The sequence below is a fragment of the Ranitomeya variabilis genome, chromosome 1, assembly GCF_051348905.1.
Source record: "Ranitomeya variabilis isolate aRanVar5 chromosome 1, aRanVar5.hap1, whole genome shotgun sequence".
NCBI lineage: Eukaryota > Metazoa > Chordata > Amphibia > Anura > Dendrobatidae > Ranitomeya > Ranitomeya variabilis.
This window is the reverse complement of record NC_135232.1, coordinates 990613595-990631017: the sequence shown is the minus strand read 5'-3', so window position 1 is coordinate 990631017 and position 17423 is coordinate 990613595. Positions and strand designations below refer to the sequence as shown.

The 17423-nt window shown below is 42.3% G+C and overlaps 1 long non-coding RNA gene across 1 annotated transcript in view; it reads left to right on the top strand.

The window, feature by feature from the left end:
* The window catches only part of LOC143782437 (uncharacterized), a 68099-nt gene extending 58482 nt beyond the window's left edge, over positions 1-9617 (top strand). Inside the window, exons 2-3 of the long non-coding RNA XR_013216952.1 lie at positions 9163-9339; positions 9522-9617. This is a non-coding gene — a long non-coding RNA (uncharacterized LOC143782437). The remainder of the gene's footprint in view (positions 1-9162; positions 9340-9521) is intronic.
* Positions 9618-17423: the final 7806 nt, after the last annotated feature.

The following is a 17423-nucleotide window of genomic DNA, read 5'->3' as shown; positions in this document are numbered from 1 at the left end:
CGGTGTGTCGCTCGGCACTTTGCAGCGTCTTCACCTCTGGCTCCCCTTCTCAGCAGCACGGCACCCGTTTCCTTCTTCGCGCTCTTTGTGGTGCTATAATGGCGGCAGTTTTGGTGACAATCGGCAATAAACAGTCTCCTAGGCGCACATAAAACATTTTGCTGGGTCAGTCCACTGCTATTGACCTGTTCTCAGGCCTAGCCACTATCAGTGGTTTCCTGATTGGCTGTCTCAGTCCATGCACAAAGGCCTGTACCAACATTTGCCTGTGTATCTGGTCATGAATGGTGAAGCCCAAGTCTTGGAATACTTGCATTACTCTGCCATGAACCTTCTTTACAGACTCTGTCTTGTCTTGGCTCTTGGTTTTGGCTTGTCCTGCCAATCTGCCTTTGGCCCACTCTCTGAGCTGATCAATTAGCTGTGGCCCTGACTCCCAAGCGTGTACGTCTAATTCTGCTGGAAGTTTGAATTGTTCCTTCATGATTGGCCAGAGTGCATCACCTGCTTCTATTTTCATTTATGGCCCAGAGATCATTCCAGGTGGCTGCATATGTTCACTGGTTCTGCTACATTCTTCGGTAAAATGGCATGGGATGCATCCCTGGGTCTGGAAGATTGTCACCTGACTTGAAGTGCAGTGCACATAGTGTAATGGTGGTGCCTGTATCTGCCCCTGCATTCTTGGTGCCTGTGGGTTTCTTTTTCTAGTACTGGACAGCATGTATGATGTTCCCTCTTCATCTTCATCACAGGAATAGTTGTGATAGCTTGTACTGGGGTCATACACTGGCTGATTTTGGACTTAGAAGTTGCTTTTCTTTTTCTCTTTGTGTGTGGATGTCTCCCCCCTTGCTAAAGCTGTGATGGATTAGGCTTATAGTTTCATGTTGGTGTGAATGTAGGCAGCTCTGACTGGTGCTGAAGTTGTACATTATCAACAAATGGTGATGTCATTCCTCCCCCCCCTCTGCACCCAGGGCTGAGCTGTCTGCTGCCTGATGTGTCTGAGGGCTGCCCACTGCATTGTGTGTAGTGGGATTTTCACCTTCTTACCCCGATATCACAACTGGCAATGGCTTGAGTGTGCCAGGGGCATAGAAAGGGAAACCTTGTGCTGTAAGCACCACATTGTTTGAATTGGGCGTTGGCCCAGCCGGCAACGAAGAGGAAGAAAGAGGAAGAAGAAGGAGGAGGGGTTGATTGAAGAAGGAGGAAAGAGGTGTGGAGAAAAAGAATGAGGAGATAGAGAGAGAGATAGAAAGGTGTGGTAAAGAGAAACGGGGAGAATCAGGGTGTGCAGAAGGAGGTGGAGAGAGGAGGAGGGATGGGTGTGGAGAAGGAAAAGAAGGAGGAGATAGGTGTGGTGGGGGAGTGGAGAAGGAGGAGAGAGAGAGAGTGAGGAGAAGAGGGAGGAGAAGATGGAAGGTGTGGAGGAGAGAGATAAGGAGGAGAACAGAGAAGTGGAGAGAGAGAAAAGTGTGGAGAAAGAGGAGAGCGGGAGAGAAGAATGAGGAGAGAAAGAGTGACAGAGAAAGAGGAGGATAGAGGAGAACAACAAGAATAATAGAGAGGAGCAATGATGCCTTCTCCCTGTAGGGCGGGACGGGGCACACAACATACTGTGCAAAAAAAACCAAAAAAAAAACTCCCTATACCATGGATTCTGCTAAAAGCAGACTGCACAGATCCAATATTTCCCGTCTTATACACACAAAAAAAAACACTTCCTGGTTTGCTCTCATAACTTTCTGTACCACCTAAACGATGTAAGCTCTGCTGCTACTTCATACCATGTATTAGTGTTCAGCAATCTATCATCAGCTAACTTCCCTTATTTTCCTTTCTACGTCATGCCACTCCGCAGCTTGAAGTCTGCCTTTCTTATGAATTTCACGTACTTTATACCTTCCAAAATTCTTCACATACTTAACACCTTCGTGTTCTGCCACTATCTGGGGGCTGTTTTCTCATCAGGAGGTAAAAGACTCTCCTGTTGCTTGGCCACTTTATTCCCCATGCAAGAGCAAAAAAAAAAAATGAAAAACACAAAAAAATGAAAAAAGAAAACAGTACTAAAAAAAAACTTCTAAAAATGAGTATATAAAACTCCAGGAAAAAAAACAAAATGATCAAAAACTCAAAATTTTGATGCAAAAGAAAAAAACTTTTTCTTTAAAAAAAAACAAAACAAAAAAAACATAAAGAGGCAGAAAGGGTAACTTTGGAAAACTTAAAAAACTTAAAAAAAACCCTTAAAAATATGAAAAAAAACAGAATAAAGACCTTCAAAACAGTAAAAAAAACTATATATATTTCTCTTCTCCCCTCTCTCTGCGCTCAATGCAGTTAGAGACATACATACTTCCCCTTTTCTTATGCTATTGCAATCAATGTCACTAAAATCACGTATCTGAAAACACGTATGTCGCATCAAAAATGATAGATACAATTTAATTTCACTTATTCACAAAAAGCTACACATAGCCAGCATTGCAGCTGAAATCAGTCTGGAAAAAAACAGATATGACAGTGTGATTTACAATGCATATATCTTTGCCCGCAGCTGAAAAAGAGGAAGTTCAGGGGAAAGAGAGAAAAAAAAACAACAAAACTTTCTTTTACAATTGTGTCTCTTAAAGCGGCAATACTTGACACACAGAAACAGATAGACAATCCAGGAGATGCCCTTTTTAATTCTGTGACACGTGCAGGTTGCGCTGGGAACAGACTACTGCCAATCGCACTGGACACACCTGCGCCCGGGCCGCCTGAGTGAGTGAGAAGCACAACAAGCGGGAAATCTACCACCCCGGTCCGGTCGTCCTCACTGGATCGCCGGCACTACGGGAATCTGCAGTAGCCCTCTAAGTTATCACTACCCGTGCCTGGAACATGGGACTACCTGCCCCAGGACTACCTGTCCTTCCTATGCACGGGAATCCTGCAATAACTTATCGAGCGATTTGACCTCCTGCGGTCTGTTACCCAGCCACCACAAACAAAAGTCACTTTTTCCTTCCTTCTCCCGGATCTTACACAAACACAGAACACATACACGGCACACAGCAGACACCTCCCAGGGTTGGGATTCAGGCTTCGGACTTTTTACACTACCTGGGAATTGGTGACCACACCTGACCGGCAAGAGGCATAGACCCGGACTGGGCACAGGGGACTTTCAGGTAAGATGATAACATTTTCTTACCTTACTTATGGAGCTGCGCAGTCTCCGTCCCGTGAACCAAGGCCGTGGCCAACACCTTCGTTTCTCCGGTCAGTGGGGGTCCCGTGCGTTTCATCCGTGCCTCGCTGTTGGGGGCCATTTGATATGGAAATATTTGGGTTGGATAAATATATCCCTGTGTGTGCTGTGGCCGCTCCCAATAAGACTGAGTATTTTGAGCGCTCAAGGAAGAATGAGACTGCACAACATCATTGTGTCAATAACATTCCATCAATACTGATACTTTATTGTACATACATAGTTTTTATGATAGCAGATAGAAAGGAGTGGTTAGGGGTTGTTAGGGGTGGTTAGTTAATTACCATATTGTCTAGCTCCTCTGTCATTGGTTATCTAAACATATATGGAATATTGTGATTAATGCTCATATGACTGCTGACCAAGCAACTAAAGTGTAGCTCTCTGCATGTAGGACAAAGTTGAGACATTTGATCAGCAGTTAATACATCTGACACTGTTGTTCCGCTTTTGGGATGGAAAACCCCATACAATCTGTCTGGCCTATATTAGTTCATGTCAGCCATTTTAAACCATTGATTATAATGTATATATTAGCTGTGAGTATATGAGTATATATGATTATAGAGGAGTATACATGCAAGTGAGATCTACATGATATATATATTTCTATCACACAGTCTTCTTTACTGATGTGTGGGAGGGTGTTGGTATGCCATGGATCCAGTACAGGCTCTCACGGGGCAGATTAATGAGCTCTCCTAGCTTTTGCAGAAGCTGTCTGTGGAACAGCAAGCCCTGGTCCACTCGCACCAACAGTTGCAGAGAGATGTTGCAATTTGTTTCAGGACTGACGTCTTTTCTCTGAAAGTCGGTTCCACTCACGTGGATAAATTAAGTTGTTTTGTGATGAATAATCTACCTGCAGGACTGGTACTGGGAATGCCCTGGCTGCAATGCCACGATCCTGTCATTGATTGGGTGGCAGGGGAGATCACTCAATGGGAATGTAAGGGTAATGGTCTGTGTTGTAGCCTGGACCTTTTGGTTAACCCGGTAACATCTGTATCTGTGTTGTCTGTCAGTCTGGAGTTTATTCCGGACTACCTGAAAGACTTCGAAGACGTGTTTCCCGGAAGGGAGGCTGAGGCGCTTCCACCACATCGACTCGGTGATTGTGCTATTGATTTAGTTCCAGGAGCCAAACTACCGAAGGCTCGTCTGTACAATTTGTCTGAGCCGGAGTGTCAAGCCATGAAAGATTACATCACAGAGAGTCTCCGCAAAGGGCATATTCGGCCTTCTGTCTCACCCGTGGCAGTGGGGTTTTTCTTTGTGAAGAAAAAAGATAGTGGTTTGAGACCGTGCCTCGACTTTCAGAAACTGAATAAGATTACTGTATAAAACATGTATTCTCTTCCTCTGACTCCTGCTTTATGTTATCAACTCACTGGGGCCAAGTGGTTTTCTAACTTGACTTACGAGGGGCTTATAACCTTATAAGTATCCAAGAGGGGGATGAATGGAAAACAGCGTTTCTGACAACTGAGGGTTTATTTGAAAATTTGGTAATGCCCTTCGGTCTCACTAACGCCCCTGCTGTTTTCCAGAGTTTCATTAATGTTTCATTAATAAATTTTTCTGACCTGATTGGACGCTATGTTGTCATTTACATGGATGACATCTTGATATACTCAGAGGACAGTCAGTCACACACCATCTAGATACGGTTCTTGTGAGACTCAGGGAGAACCATTTATACGCTAAGCTAGAGAAGTGTTTATTGTTTATGAAAGAACTGTTTTTCTGGGTATAATTGTATCTGGGGAGGGATTCCGCATGGATCCGGAGAAGGTTCAGGCCATTCCTGATTGGGTGCAACCTCATGACCTGAAGGGGTTGCAACGATTTCTGGGCTTCGCTAATTATCATAGGAAGTTCATTAAAGGGTTTTCGCAGGTGGTGAAACCCTTAACGGACCTCACACTCAAAGGGGCGGATGTAAAAAATTGGTCCGTGGCCGCAAAACAATTCTTCCAGACACTGAAGAAATGATTCACTTCAGCCCCCGTGTTGATACAGCCCGATCCGTTGAGACCTTTTATCGTGGAAGTCAACACTTCAAAGGTGGGGGTGGGAGCAGTGTTGTCTCAGGACCCGTCCACTCTTACTAACCTTAAACCCTGTGCCTTTTTCTCTAAAAAATTCTCTTTGGCCGAGAGAAATTATGATGTCGGCAACAGGAAATTGTTGGCAATTAAATTGGCCTTTGAAGAATGGAGGCATTTTCTGGAGGGGGCTGTTCATCCCATTACTGTCATCACTGATCATAAAAACCTGGCCTATATTGAGTCCGCTAAGAGATTGACCCCCAGACAGGCTTGGTGGGGATTTTTTTTCTCGGTTTCATTTTACCATTACGTTCCACTAGGGTTTAAAAATGTAAAGGTGGGTGCCTTATCCCAAAGCTTTGATTCTGTGTCCCCTCTAGAATCTCCTTCCTCCATTCTTCAACCGGGAGTGGTTGTGGCAGAAGTCTCATCTGAGTTACAGAGAGAGATTTTGGAAGCACAAGCACAAGCTCCCAGGAATAAACCCCCAGGCAAATTGTTTGTACCCGATCATTTCTATCTCACACTTCTGCAAGAATTTCATGATTCTGTGTTGAGTGCACACCCTGGGATTGCAGCTACCCAGGGGGGAAATAGATAGGAATTTTTGGTGGCTCTTTATGGGTACTGATATCAAAAAGTTTGTGAATACTTGTGGGGTGTTTGCTCGTTCTAAGAGCTCTCTGGTCCGGCCGACTGGGAAATTGGTACCCTTGCCAATTCCAGATAAGCCTTGGACACATCTGTCCATGGATTTTATCACTAATTTTCCATCTTCCATGGGCAACTCAGTAGTTTGGGTAGTGGTTTAAGGTTTTCGAAGCAAGCCAATTTTGTGCCGTTACCTGCATTACCTTCTGCTGACATCTTAGCTCGCTTGTTTATTCAACATACAGTTTGGTTGCAAGGGGTCCCTGTGAATGTGGTGTCTGACAGGGGTGTGCAATTTGTGGCCAGGTTTTGGAGGGCTTTTTATAAGAAGTTTGGGGTTGCGTTGTCTTTCTCCACTGCTTTTCACCTGGAATCTAACGGACAGACTGAACGCACCAACCAGTCGTTGGAACAAATTTTGAGATGTCTGGCCTCTTCCAGACAGGAGGACTGGTGTGAGGAATTACCTATGGCAGAATTTGCGTTCAATTGTCGTACTAATCAGTCTACTGGCAAATCTATCTTTCAGGTCAGTTATGGGTTTGTTCCGCAGTTTGGAGAATTTTCCTGCATTGATTCTGGTTGCCCTGGTGCTGAGGGTTTAGTGCAACAGTTAAGAACCCTTTGGAGGGAGGTTCAGGGGAACATCTCCAAAGCCCAGAAGAGGTACAAACATTTTATGGACAGGAGGAGGGGGTCAGCTCCTTCACTGACTGTGGTGGAGAAGGTGTGGTTGTCTACCCGTAACATCAAACTTAGGATACCCTCTATGAAGTTGGGCCCCAGTTTTATAGGTCCATACAAGAGGACCGGCAAGAGATAAATGGAGAAGATATCCCAGGAGGGAAAGGAAACACAGACAATACTATTGAACCAGCACCTAGACAGGATTGATAGGCTGCTGTGCACACACACACAGCAGCCCTGCCCTGCCTCAGGCTCTAGTTAATTAGGCAGCTGTGCCTCAGCCAGTTTCATCCTTTAACTTTGGTGTTGGTTTGGCAGTGTGGAGGCCAGATCTGATATGTCCGCACAGGACCTGATCGGCCTCTATCCGCGCTCGCCTTCCTGGCACTAAGGGAGTGATTCTGTCAATGCTCCAGGTACAGTTTGTCATGTAATGTTATTTAATGTGGTTTGTCCTTTTTTTTTTTTTTTTCTCACTCTCTATACATTTAGGAGGCCGTAATGGCACAATGTAAATAAAAAACGTAGAGTTAGGACTGCCCCATTATGAGATTGCCGTGAAGTGGCGGGGTAGCTCAAAGAATTGATCAATTATTTGCTAAATATCTCATATTTGAAATACAGTCAGAATTTATTATGTGCATGTGCACTTTAGATATTGCGTTTTGACCTTCAGCAGTGCTGGCTTCTCCCCTCTTTTAGCACCTAGACAGTGTTATAATCCTAACTACCACTATTCTATCTCCTACACAAATTGAAATTTTGGCTAAAGGCTTAAATTTTGTTCCTACTTGTAACTTCAATTTATTTTAAACTATCAAAGATGTTAACAAATTTACTTGCCTTCTCACTGGTAAGACAATCAAAATAATTCCAATTTTTGGAGTAGGAAATTGGATTGCACCAGGGAAAATAATGCTTCTTTTTCCTTCATGGAACAATGTACTTTACTTACGCTAACTTCTCTCCAGGAAGAAAATTTTGATGAAGACAAAATAAAGGATAAAGACATAGAGGTGATTTCATCCAATCCAGCATACTACCCCTTCAATCAAGGGTTCCCTCCTTAGACCTCTTTCAGACTTTGGTTGAACAAGATTTGAAAAAACTGCATGCTGAAACCCAGAGTAACAACCATCGGAGCAACTTAAGCTGAGATCAATTCCAGGCTATCAAAAACTTACAACTTAATCACAATTTGACAGTTCGCCAGTCGGATAAAGGGGGTTGTGTGGTAGTTATGGATACTGCTTTGTATTGAAAACTGATATGGTTAATCATACCAGACACCCGCACATACACACCCTTAACATCTTATCCTACCTTATCGTTTAGATACGACATGACTGTAATACTTAATGAAGCACAGAGATTGGGGGTTATTAATAGTAACATGTACAAATAGTTATTGCCTGAAGATTCAATCACCCCCATTTTTCATGGGCTTCCAAAAATGCACAAAGACATTTTCCCCCACCCTTATGACCTATAATCTCTGGGATAGGTTCTCTCAATGAAAACCTCAGTCACTTAATTCATGAATATCTTCAACCTCTTATCCCAAGAACTCCTGGTTATCTCAAAGATACCTCAACAGTTTTGAAGGTTTTTGACACATTTCAATGGTGTCATAATTATTTCTTTGTAACCTGTGATGTCACAAATCTATACTCTATACAATTCATTCTTGCATGTTTACATTACCTATTAAAACACAATTTTTTCATGTTTCAAAATGAATACTTCATTCAGACCCTAGGCACAATGATATCCTCACAAGCGAATGTACAGTAGGTTTCACACCATGTGGTACCTGTTTTGGATGTATAAATACCAGCCGGAGCGCTCCTGGTTCCACAGTGTGCCCCTCCATCTGGCACAGCGTGCGGCATACACCACGGACAACTCCCTTTATCCACATAGGGCTCCACCGCACACTGCGGATGTAACCGGGAACCCAAGGACCTACAACTAGCACACCGCAAGCAGTATTTCTACATAGGTAAGCGTATCAGCTTCAGCTGTACTCCTTGGGTGACACTGTTGTAGGGTCAGCTATTAGCAGGGGGGTATAACACTACGACAGATATCCTCAGGACGAGTAGCGGTGTTGTCTGTTTTTGAGTACTGCATGTGTGGTCCGTTCCAGCACTACTAATTCTCTCCTTTAAGCGCGGTTTCTAGTCTATTTGTCTATTTTAAAGTATATGCGGGTGGGCACTACCCGGTTTTGAATCTCGCAGCTAAGGAGTTCTGCACCTGCTTGGGCGAGCGCCAGTGTTGACTTTGTTCTCTTTTTTATATCTGTTAAACTGAAAGACATCTACAGTATTAAAACTATGCGGTAATACAAATCACAAATTTATGTAATTTTTATATGCCTTGAAAGGAGAGATTTATGCTATGCGTGTCCAGCTGTTGTTTTTCCAATGTCATTAATTACCTTGCTTGTGATTGGTTCCTTGTTATATATATAAACCTTCCATTTATCCATTTATCTTGCTTTAGATCCTATGACTAAGGGCGCCATGGTGCACCAGAAACGTGTCAGGCAAAGAGTCTCTCTCTCTCATTTTTAAAATTGTTTTTTAAAACGTTCAAATAAAATTGAAATTTTACTTGAACTGGATGGACGTGCTGGAAACTCCCCTCCTTCTTCCTCACTTCGGCTGAAATCACCAGCAGGTAAGGCACCCACCAGCTATATTCAATTGCAACAGTTTATGATATATGTTTCAGCGTGTCAGGCTCCAACTTTTCCCTTTCCCCCCTCTCTCCCACAGACACAAGATTATAGAGGTGATCAACCTGGTGGCCTATAGATTACAGTTGCCCACCTCCTTCAAAATTTCTAATGTCTTCCACAGGTCTCTATTAAAACCTGGGGATGGTTAGAGAAGATTCCTCATCCAATGTTCCACCGGTGTTGGTAGAGGGTGAGCTGGAGTACAAAGTAGGGCGCATCATTGATTCACTGTGGGTGCGTCGAAGGCTTCAGTACTTAATACATTGGAAGGGGTATTCTACTGAGGATCGGTCATGGGTTCCGGCCAGTTCTGTGCATGCTGATCGACTGGTACAGGCTTTTCATGCCAGATACCCTGAGAAGCCTGGGGGTCCAGTGGCTCCCCGTTAAGAGGGGGGTACTGTCATGGTTAGGACATCTTTGATATCCTGTTCTCTCAGAGTTAATGTTGTTGGCCTCTGTTTCATGATGGAGGGATATTTATACTTACTCCTAGCTGGGTTTCTCTGCCAGCTATACGTTCTGCTTTAGTCTGTGTGCTTGACCCCTGGAGTGTGTGCCCATTTTGCATTGTGTTTATCTTGCTCTCCATGCATTACTCTGTTTGTTCTTCTGGATTACTGAACTCTTGCTTTGCTTCTGACTGTCCCCTGTTTCTTCTTTTTGGTACCTTGTGATCTCCTGGCTCCGATCTTTGCTTGTTTGATAACTCTCTAGTGTTTATTCCATCTCTGTTCCCCGGCATCTGGCTCCGCCACCTGACCTCCTCTCACTCTGTCACATGTCTAAGGTCCTGTTGGTTACCAGGTTAGTGACCCGGCATTTGGCTTGGCTCCTTTGCTGCTGTGTGCAGCTCTCACCGCAGCACTGATACCCGGGAGCCATGACAGTTGCACCCTACCGTGCCTTTAATACCATTAACTCTTTACCTCCCTGCGTGGAGTGTCTCCCTGTAAATAAGGCCATGTGCACAAGTTCAGGATTTTTCGCGTTTTTTTTCGCGTTTTTTCGCTATAAAAACGTGATAAAAACGCGAAAAAAACGCTAACCTATGCCTCCTATTATTTACAGTGTATTCCGCATTTTTGGTGCAAATGTTGCGATTTTTTCCGCGAAAAAATCGCATCGCGGAAAAAAAAGCAACATGTTCATTAAAAATGCGGAATTGTGGGGATTCCGCACACCTAGGAGTGCATTGATCTGCTTACTTCCCGCACGGGGCTGTGCACACCATGCGGGAAGTAAGCAGATTATGTGCGGTTGGTACCCAGGGTGGAGGAGAGGAGACTCTCCTCCACGGACTGGGCACCATATAATTGGTCAAAAAAAAAAGAATTAAAATAAAAAATAGTCATATACTCACCTTCGATGTCCCCGGAGTGTTCCCGCCTCTCACCGCTGCATGCTGCCGCTTCTGTTCCTATAGATGGTGTGGTTCAGGACCTGCGATGACGTCACTGTCTTGTGATTGGTCGCGTGACCGCTCATGTGACCGCTCGCGACCAATCACAAGTCGTGACGTCACCGAAGGTCCTGAACCACACCGGCATCTATAGGAACGGAGGCTGCAGAGGGTGAGTATAACCATTTTTTATTTTTTTTCATTATTTTTAAACATTCTATCTTTTACTATAGATGCTGCATAAGCAGCATCTATAGTAAAAAGTTGGTCACACTTGTCAAACAGTATGTTTGACAAGTGTGACCAACCTGTCAGTCAGTTTTCCAAGCGATGCTACAGATCGCTTGGAAAACTTTAGCATTCTGCAAGCTAATTACGCTTGCAAAATGCTAAAAAAACCGCAAAAAAAAACGCAAAAAAAAAAGCGGATTTTTTGCAGAAAATTTCCGGTTTTCTTCAGGAAATTTCTGCAAGAAATCCGGACGTGTGCACATACCTTAAACCTGTTAACCCTTGCTCTGCCTTCCCGTCCATCACTGCATCCCGTGTTCCTGCTTGATATCTTACAAAGACGTGATGATTCGGCTGTCCTGGATCCACCCAAAAGTGGTAAGCCAGCTGTCCTAGATCCGTGCTTGATCCTCCGCAGATCGTGTAGACAGCGTGCTGGCCGGTCGTGTCTGTTCCAGCACTTGTTTGAAAAAAAACAACAACATTTGTATACGAAATAATAAAAAGAATTTTAATATGCACTTTACATCACTGTGTTTGTAGATGGAGACAATACAGCCACCAAAACATATAGCAAACCAACTGATAGTAACTATTACAACAGAATTGTTAGTTGTCACCTGCCAATATAGCTAGAAAATATCCCGATGGGACAACTCACGAGAACAAGATGGAACTGTAATAAACATGAAGATTATCATGAAGAATAACAAAAATCATGAATAAATTTGTCCAAAAAGGATACAATCAAATTAAACTACAAGAAATAAATGAACAAGTAGGAAAAATACCAAGGGAATCGTTAGTAACTGTACATGCAAAAAATACATCAGAATTCAAAATCCTTATAATAACCCAATATAATCAAGACTGTGGACAATTAAGGAGAATAGTGAAAAAATACTGGTTGCAATGGGACAAAGTAATAGGAGAGTTCATTCAATCAAGACCCAGTTTTGTGTTCAGAAACGCAAATAATTTAGCCAGTCATATAGCTTAGTTAGAAACAAACCAGCAAATATAAATAAAAATAAGAGCACAGCACAAAACAAAAGCTGTTTTCCTACCAGAAATGTACAATGTGTACAGCAACAACAAGTCGCAATCCCACATTCACAATTTCAGATGATATATTTACAATAGAAACACATTTATCATGGTATACACCATATTTTCGGTCTACTAGATTTTAGTAGTGAAGTTTATACTGTTCTGCTTTTTAATTATGTCTTGTATTTTCATGTCTTTTAATTAGACTTGCCAAATTTTGGTGTGCTAAATAAAATTATGTTATTGATTAAATACATTTGATTATTTATACTCTATTTCAAGTAGTTTCTTTTTGTATCTTATATTTTGTCTCCAGGAATAATGCTTTGGGGCTAATTTCCTTTTTATTGAGGTTAAACATTGTAAAACAATGTTTAACTCTGTGGAAGGTCTGTAAGTAGGGTAGTTAAAAAAATGTATGGCCCAGATAAGTCCTGTGTAATCCATACACTGCGGACGTGACTAGGGCTAAACATGGTGATAGTCATGTGACCACTGAGTATTAATTAACACTATCCAAGTAAATAATAGTTAGCAGTAGGTTTCGAGGAGAACTTACTGCCCATAGCAACATCCCAACATCATATTGATTAATATCCATACAAGAAGAGCTGCAACATTTTCCTCTGTCTCCACCAGCAATATATAATTAACCCATGGATGTGTCCTGTGTCCTGACTCTGTACATGTCATATTACATGTCATATAAACCTGTTACTCCTTGAATGCGATGGGGTCACATGACTGAAGCCATGTATAGTCCTAATCAGGTCATGGGTGAATTACCATAGACTGATCAGTGGACTATACCAGTCTAGAGACAGGACAGGAGTCACCTGCATTGATAGAGTAAAGATTTGTGAGCAGAATTTACATGTATATTAGAAGTATCATTTCTCCTTGTGCAGATTGACATGCTAAGCATGCCGAGATGAGGAGACTTAAAGCCGCAATGCTCCGCTGGGAAATATGCTAATTATGCAAATTGTATCTATTTGCATAATTAGCATGTATATTAGAAAACTGTGTAACATCCATTTCTATAAACTAATACATTACAATAAAACTGTACACCCCTTGTCCCACTGCATTATAGGGGTAATTAGTGGGACTGCTAAAAAGTTTGTTTGCTGACTGTTTTATGTAACAAATTTTCACAAAACTGCTAATTTTACTATGGACCTTTTATCATATGTAAAAAAAAATTCGGATCTGGGCGCCGGATTCAGTGTTTCACATCTCCATTTCATGTGTTTTTGGCCGATTCCGTCAGAGTGCGTTTTTTTCCGCCGGACAAAAAAAACGTTGCAGTGGATGTTTTCTCCGTCCGCTGGAAACGACTATTTGGATGGATCCAGAAAAAAACGGATGAAACATCTGGCCATCAGGCACAATCCGGCGCTAATACAACTCTATGGGGAATAAACGTATCCAGCGTAAAAAAAAAACGGATCAGTTTTTAAAAAAAATTGCCGGATTGTGCCTGAAACAAAAGCCGTACATTGCATTAATTGATTCTTGACCATAACTGACAGGACTGATAGATCTCACCCAATTCATATGCAGGCTGGTATCCTGGTCATGTCCATATGGGTAGAAACATGCCTCAACCTACCCTGTAGTGCACCCTGCATTAGCTCCTACCCTGACAAGGGCAGTACCCAAGGAAGGGTTTTCCCTAGAAAAAATATCTCCCAACACATTTCTTTCTCCATTATTAGATGTAATCAGGAGAGTTTACTTGCTATTGGGAAAGGTACCAGCTAGGAGACTGGCAGAGACCAAAATGACTCCAAAATAGAATAGAAAAGAAGGCATCTCAGTGCTTATAAAGTGGCTGTTTGTCAGAGTTACTGTATCTTAGGTTGACATTCCTATAGGGTACGGAGCGCTATCACCGTTTTAATCAAAGGTTGGGGAGATAAATCACACACCCCTTCCTTCCCTCTGGGGGTGTCCTACCTCACTTCCAAGGGGCGTGGAGTTTTCCTTTGAGGATATTATTCTACTATACTAGCCCCCAATTGCATCTTTTAACAATTCCCAGCCTTTCCATCCTCCAAAAAGTCAGGAAGCTGCGATTTCTTTTTCTTACATCCCAATACTGTATCTCGCTCGCCTGATGTCATTTACATGGACGGGATTACTCCCCGGCTCTAGGCTCGATACATCACATCCGGTCACATGCTCCTTACTTCCGATCATCTTCATGGTGATCTTAGCTTCTCCCACTGTCATGTGATTAGCACGCTTGGCCGTCACCATAGCGCTGCTCATGGCTCAGGTGTGTGGTTTATAGCACAGAGATGCCTTCATCTCTTCAATTTTGGAGTAATTTTTGGTCTCTCCCAACAGCAAGTACACTCCCCTGATGACTTCTCTTAACGGAAAAAGAAATGCATTGGGAGATATTTTTTTCTGGATTGGATCTGAATTGGGCGAGATCTACACGATTTCTTCCTTTCTGTTTTCACATTTTTGGCACTAGAGCACTTTATTTGCTATTCAGTCCTATCAGTTATGGTCAGGAATCAATGAATGTAATGTATGGCTTATTGCAGTGTTGTAGAGAGTTCTATGTGTTTAGTTATATCCTGACACTATGAGGAATTTTTTTGTATCATTGCCACTTTGCCAGATACATTAGTTTTTAATTGATACAACAATAACCTTTGCTTACAAAACAATCTATTGATGATCGTTCTCTGCGCATCTGAAGCCCAATCAGCACATCTAATCAGACTATTAAATGACCACCGATTGGCAAACATGTTGCAAGTTGGTAGTCGTTTAGCTCCACCAGTAGTCTGGTGTAAATCCAGCTTTCTAGTATAACACATTGAACAATTGGAGCCAAGAGCCTTAAAATTATTACTGGTCTTATTAAGTAGATGTGCTTTCATGTGTGCGTGCTTATGTCCCATTTACAAATCCATCTTTCCTTTTCCTTCTAAGCTCTTCCTTTGGGTATTTTAGGTCAAGCTGATGAGTTATACAAATAGTAAAAAAAGATATGTTTGATGAAGAACAGATCAGCATTCCTAAGCCAATGTACTGCGAATGCTCCGTGCCCTTGTGATAAGAGAGACTCCATGTAACTGATACTGCATGTGCTCCTGTTTAAGCTTGGCGTTGGTATTAGAAGATGATTCTAATTTCAGTGAAAAGTGTAAATATCCCTCATGTTTAGAATGCATCAATTATCATTACGTCTGCAACTTAATTATTTTTAGATTGACAAGTAAAGGGTGTGTAGCCAGTGTTCGACTGGGTTTATATCTTATGTTTATGGTAGAGGCAACCAACACTATGTCATAATAATTATAACAATTGCAACTAACTTTTTGGATTACAGACTAGCCAATTGCATTGTCTAAAACCATACACATACCTAATTTAACCCCTTACCGACATCGGGTATAATAGTACGCCGATGTCGGTATCCTTCCGTTTGATGTGGGCTCCGGCGGTGAGCCCACATCTTTCCCAGGACATGTCAGCTGTTTTGAACAGCTGACATGTGCCCGCAATAGCCGAGGGTGGAATCGCAATCCACCCACGGCTATTAACTAGTTAAATGCCACTGTCAAACTCTGACAGCGGCATTTAACAAGTGCTTCCAGCAATCATGCCGGAAATACGCACACCGGTGACCCGCGTCACGTGATCACAGGTCACCGGTGTGTTGGCATGACAACCGGAGGTCTCCAGGAGACCTCTAAGGTTGTCAGTGCCGGTTTGTTGTGAGCGCCACCCAGTGGTCGGTGCTCACAGCAAGTGACCAATTGTACTACGTAGAGGCGATCTGATCATCGCATCTATGTAGCAGAGCTGATCAGGTTGTGGCAGTGTCTAGTTTCCCATGGAGACTATTGAAGCATGCCAAAAGTAAAAAAAATGTTTTTTAAAAAATAAAAGTTTAAATCACCCCACTCAAAATAAAACAATAAAAATAAAATCAAACATACACATGTTTGGTATCGCCGCATTCAGAATCACCCGATCTATCATTAAAAAAAAGGATTAAACTGATCGCTAAATAGCGTAGTGAGAAAAAAGTCAAAACGCCAGAATTATGTTTTTTTGGTCACCTCGACATTGCATTAAAATGCAATAACGAGAGATCAAAAGATTGTATCTGCAACAAAATGGTATCATTAAAACATAAGCTTGGCACGCAAAAAATAAGCCCTCACCCAACCCAAGATCATGAAAAATGGAGACGCTACAGGTATTGGAAAATTGCACAATTTTTTTTTTTTAACAAAGTTTGGAATTTTTTTTTGCCACTTAGATAAAAGAGAACCTAGACATGTTTGGTGTCTATGAACTCGTAATGTAAGTCAAAACATGTGAGCACTGCTACGGTGGTGCCAAACCATATACATGTGATATATAAAGAACCTGGCACTCAACTTGAATTTAAGGTATTTATTCTGTAGTACGGTATGACATAACGGGCATCACTCCGACAGCGGTGGACACCGCGTCAAGACCCGCACACCGTCAGCACTCAGACGTGCTCTCTGCTCGCTACAAAAAGCAGACTTAAGATTAACCATAAGAACCATCAGATCTACTGAGTGGACACTCAGTCATTCTACTGTACGTAACTGAGGAAGGCCACACCAGGCCGAAACGTTTTTTGATCGTACTACAGAATAAATACCTTAAATTCAAGTTGAGTGACAGGTTCTCTATGAACTCGTAATGACCTGGTGAATCATAATGGCAGGTCAGTTTTAGCATTTAGTGAACCTAGTAAAAAAGCCAAACAATAAACAAGTATGGGATTGCACTTTTTTTGCAATTTCACCGCACTTGGAATTTTTTTCCCGTGTTCTAGTACACAACATGGTAAAACCAATAATGTCATTCAAAAGTACAACTCGTCCCACAAAAAACAGGCCCCCACATGGCCATATAAAAATGTATGGCTCTGGGAAGGAGGGGAGAGAAAAATGAAAACACAAAACTGAAAAAAGCTCCGGGGTTCAGGGGTTAAAATTTGCATTGTTCTTCAAATATAGAAGTAGCTCCTACAAAGAATTCAGGGAGCACTCGCTTTTGGTGCCAATTTGCATTGTCCCCACCCACTTTGTGATCAGTTTTTCTGGACAATGCTGAAAAAATAGAATTCTTGTAGGATTTCAATCTATTCTCAGAAGAGACAAACCCTTATTTACCTCACCATATTGTTTACAGGAAGTATGCCAATGGATAACTTGGAAACTTGGGCTGAAAGGTGGCAGATGAGGTTTAACAATGATAAATGTAAGGTTATACACATGGGAAGAAGGAATCAATATCACCATTACACACTGAACGGGAAACCACTGG